General features: G+C 40.8%; 1 pseudogene across 1 annotated transcript; it reads right to left on the bottom strand.

Annotated features, from left to right (window-relative positions):
- Positions 1-1,028: 1,028 nt before the first annotated feature.
- On the bottom strand, positions 1,029-1,667 carry LOC307185857 (large ribosomal subunit protein uL22-like; annotated as a pseudogene). The gene has a single exon. The product of its transcript is annotated as a large ribosomal subunit protein uL22-like (transcript).
- Positions 1,668-4,684: the final 3,017 nt, after the last annotated feature.

The following is a 4,684-nucleotide window of genomic DNA, read 5'->3' as shown; positions in this document are numbered from 1 at the left end:
TCTGAACTGCATAGGATGTAAGGGAAGAGTCCTTTAGCTGCACTGGTCAAAGGCAATGGATAGTTTTTGAGTGAAGACACAGAGACCATCCACACCTACCATATACCCTTCTTATATAGCCCATGTATGCTTAAATGTGTATAATTCCCATCACAGGATAAATTTACAGTCAGTCTCAGCAAGTCCACGTGAGAGGTAGCACGGCATAGCACAGCACAACACGACTGATTCAGACTTCCCAGGTTTGAATCCTGGCTCTGCCATGTACTCACAGGGGAAGCTTGGGCAGTTTTTTCATCTGTAAAATAGAGTCCATAAAAGTACCTTCTCTCAAAAAGCTGTTATGTAGATTAAAAGAATTCATATTTGTAGACCACCTAGAAGAGTGCCTTCACACTGCTATAGAAATGCTTCCGAAATAAGTAAAGCTTCATCAAATCTCAAATTAGACATTCCCTTCTGACTTTATTATGTGTAGTCATGTTCCTGGATCAGGTGTCTATCTGATAATCAAAGTCCCAACTCTGGCATACAGATGTGCAGAAAATAAGATAAGCCATACTTCTTTTGGAAACGTGTTTTTCTGGGATTATCTCTACCTGAATGAGCACTGTGTTATAACACCCACTTCGAGGGTATCAGGATGACAGACAGGATGCAATTTAAGAATCTGAAGGCATCATTTGTCTATTACTCTCATATCAGGAAATAGGATGTAAATAAACTTCCTTGGATGTCAAGAATACCAAACAGCGCATGAGATTCAACCGTTCATCCTCAAAACTCTGCCCAGTGTTTGTATTTGTTTGGCTGGTTGGTTGGTTTGCTAGTTTGTTTGTTTGGTTTTTATGTTTATTATTCAGCTTTTTTACAGTCTGGAGAAGAGACGTGAAATTGCAGAAGCCTATGCTTCTCGGATTTTCTGGGGTTGGCAACGCTCAGGGCAGAGACAGCTCTTTCAATTATGGGTCTCGGTCAGTGTCGGCCACAAGGAAAAATGAATGGCCACACAGTCCTAAGGGGCCAGTATTTCTTTTTTTTAGTTTTATTTGCATTTATTTTTTTGTGGCATTTATTGCCAGGCCATAAGTTTTTTGTTTCTTCAGTTTCTTCTGGGTTATCCTTTTCTTCTGTGCAACCCCCTTTTCTGGTTTAGGAACAATCTGTTCTTTTTCAGTAAAGATCATCTCACTGTGGCAGGGAGAGCTCGTGTATGGGTTGATCTGACCACGAGCTCTGTAAGTCCTGTGCTGCATCTTGGGGATTCTGTTCACCTGGGTACGCTCCGCTCAATGACCAGAGAATCTACATCTAAGCCCTTAAGTTCAGCATTACTCTCTGCATCTTTGAGCATGTGCAGTAAAAATTCAGGAATTTTTTGGGTCACCAACCCTGCATCCAGCCCCACTGTTTGGCCTGGGCACACCTACCAACTCGACCACTGTGACAAAGGAATGGCACACACTGCTTCTGTAAAGTGACATCCTTCAGACACTTGGTAGCTTTTCTGCTCTGCATACCCTTAATGGCCTGGGCAGTTTCACGAGTGTTCTTAAAGTGAACATGAAGATTTGAACCTCTTGACTTGCATGATTTTGTAGGGTTTTCTGGGCCAAGTGAATAGCAAACCATTTTTAGAGGTCACCTCAGGCCACTTACCAGAAAAGCAGGGGCTAGTATTTCTATATCACCTAGAAGCTGAAGCCCAAATCCACCGTATCTGCAGCATGGACTCAAAGAAGCTACCCAGTGACACTCTGCGCCCAAAGTGCTCTGGCTAACTGGTTACAAGCTCTATCTTTGACGGGCCAGTGACTCTCTCAGCTGGTTTAGTGGCAAAACACTGTTGACCCTCAGCCAGTTTCTACATGGCATCATCATGGTAAAAGGATGACTCTAAGGAGCTCCTCTGGCCATACCTGCCCAGAGCGGGAAAAAAGGAACGTATGCCAGCACCGTGCATCCTGAGTGGCATAAACAGCTGACACCCTCCCACTTGGGATTTTAAGTTTTTATCCTTTTTAATGTGTGCAAGTGTCATAAGACTTTGACACCTCTCCCAGAATTTCTCGGGATCTTTCCCGAAGAGCATTTGGCCTAGAGCCCTATTGCTACAGACTGTACCTCCTCTCTCTTCCTCTGCTGTTCTCTTTACAGCTAGACTTGCAAAGTAGATTTGTGTTAAAACACTTAAAAATGAAGATCATATATATATATATATATTTTTTTTTTTTCTTTTTTTGCGGTATGCGGGTCTCACTGTTGTGGCCTCTCCCGTTGCGGAGCACAGGCTCCGGACGCGCAGGCTCAGCGGCCACGGCTCACGGGCCCAGCCGCTCCGCGGCATGTGGGATCCTCCCGGACTGGGGCACGAACCCGTGTTCCCTGCGTCGGCAGGCAGACTCTCAACCACTGCGCCACCAGGGAAGCCCGGAGATCATATTAATACAGCTCAAAATTTACCTTATTTTGTTCAAAAAAAAAAAAAAAAACACAGAGTGAATTGTCGAGTTTGAGCTATGAATGAAGCTTTGGGTAGATTTCAAGGCAATAATGCCAATCGACCTACTGAGTTTATCCCAAAGTGGACTGAAAGTTTGAGGAATCTGGCTGTGCTACTTAGATTGCCTAACCCATCCCATTAAATATTATTTTCTAGACCCAAAATTTCCCTTTTAGATTATTATCCATTGGCTGTTTTCTTGCCTGTGGTAATTACTGGGCTCCTGCCCCACTGGAAGTACAGCAGAAACATGCAACACAATCTTTTTTCTATTATGCTCCTAACCCTGTTTCTAAGTTCCAAGCAAACTTTCATCATCCTAAATTTACACACTCCTCTTCTTCCTTAGAGAATGGTATGCATTTCTATTACTAAAATAATATAGTGGAAAAATATTTGCAATAGAACTTGTTTTTTCCTCTTAATTTTTATACAATTTTTAAAGGTTTCACTCCATTTACAGTTATTACAAAATATTGACCATATTCCCCATGTTGTACAATACATCCCTGTGGCCTATCTTACTCCCAATAGTTTAAACTTCCCACTCCTCCACTCCTATTTTGCCCACCCCGTTCTCCCCAAGGGTAACCACTAGTTTGTTCTCTATATCTGTGAGTCTGCTTCTTTTTTGCTATATTCACTAGTTTGTTGTATTTTTTAGATTCCACATATAAGTGATATCATACAGTAGTTGTCTTTTCTGTTTGACTTATTTCACTTAGCATAATACCCTCCAAATTCATCCATTTTGCTGCAAATGGCAAAATTTCATTCTTTTTAAAGGATGAATAGTATTCCGTTGTGTGTGTGTGATATATATCACATCCTCTTTATCCTTTCATCTGTTGATGGACACTTAGGCTGCTTCCACATTTTAACAATTTGTAAATAATGCTGCTATGAACATTGGGGTGCATATATACTTTTGAATTAGTGTTTTCATTTCTTTGGACATATATACACAGGAGTAGAATTGCTGGATCATATGGTAGTTTTATTTTTGGTTGTTTTTTTTTTTTGACACCTTTATTGGAGTCTAATTGCTTTACATGGTTGTGTTAGTTTCTGCTGTATAACAAAGTGAATCAGCTATATGTATACATATATCCCCATATCCCCTCCCACTTGCATCTCCCTCCCACCCTCCCTATCCTACCACTCTAAGTGGTCACAAAGCACTGAGATGACCTCGCTGTGATATGTGGCTTCTTCCCAATAACTATCTATTTTACATTTGGTAGTGTATATATGTCAATGCCACTCTCTCACTTCTTCCCAGCTTCCCCTTCCCCGTGTCCTCAAGTCCATTCTCTAAGTCTGCATCTTTATTCCTGTCCTGCCCCTAGGTTCTTCAGAACTTTTTTTTTTTTATTCCGTATATATGTGTTAGCATACGGTATTTGTTTTTCTCTTTCTGACTTACTTCACTCTGTATGACAGACTCTAGGTCCATCCACCTCACTACAAATAACTCAATTTCATTTCCTTTTATGGCTGAGTAATATCCATTCATCTGTAGATGGACACTTAAGTTGCTTCCATATCCCAGCTATTGTAAATAGTGCTGCAATGAACATTGTGGTACATGACTCTTTTTTAATTATAGTTTTCTCAGGGTATATGCCCAGCAGTGGGATTGTGGGGTCATATGGTAGTTCTATTTTTAGCTTTTTAAGGAACATCCATACTGTTCTCCATAGTGGCTGTATCAATTTACATTCCCACCAACAGTGCAAGAGGGTTCCCTTTTCTCTACACCCTCTCCAGCATTTATTGTTTGTAGATTTTTTGGTGATGGCCATTCTGAGCAGTGTGAGGTGATACCTCATTGCAGTTTTGACTTGCATTTCTCTAATAATTAGTGATGTTGAGCATCCTTTCATGTGTTTGTTGGCAATCTGTATATCTTCTTTGGACAAATGTCTATTTAGGCCCTCTGCCCATTTTTTGATTGGGTTTTCTGTTTTTTTGATATTGAGCTGCATGTGCTGCTTGTCTATTTTGGAGATTAATCCTTTGACAGTTGCTTTGTTTGCAAATATTTTCTCCCATTCTGAGGGTTGTCTTTTAGTCTGGTTTATGGTTTCCTTTGCTGTGCAAAAGCTTTTAAGTTCCATTAGGTCCCATTTGTTTATTTTTGTTTTTATTTCCATTCCTCTAGGAGTTGGGTCAAAAAAG

This window comes from Stenella coeruleoalba (genome assembly GCF_951394435.1).
Source record: "Stenella coeruleoalba genome assembly, chromosome: 4".
In the NCBI taxonomy this organism is placed as follows: Eukaryota; Metazoa; Chordata; class Mammalia; order Artiodactyla; family Delphinidae; genus Stenella; species Stenella coeruleoalba.
The sequence above is the reverse complement of the archived record's forward strand: the minus strand, read 5'-3'. Positions and strand labels throughout refer to the sequence as shown.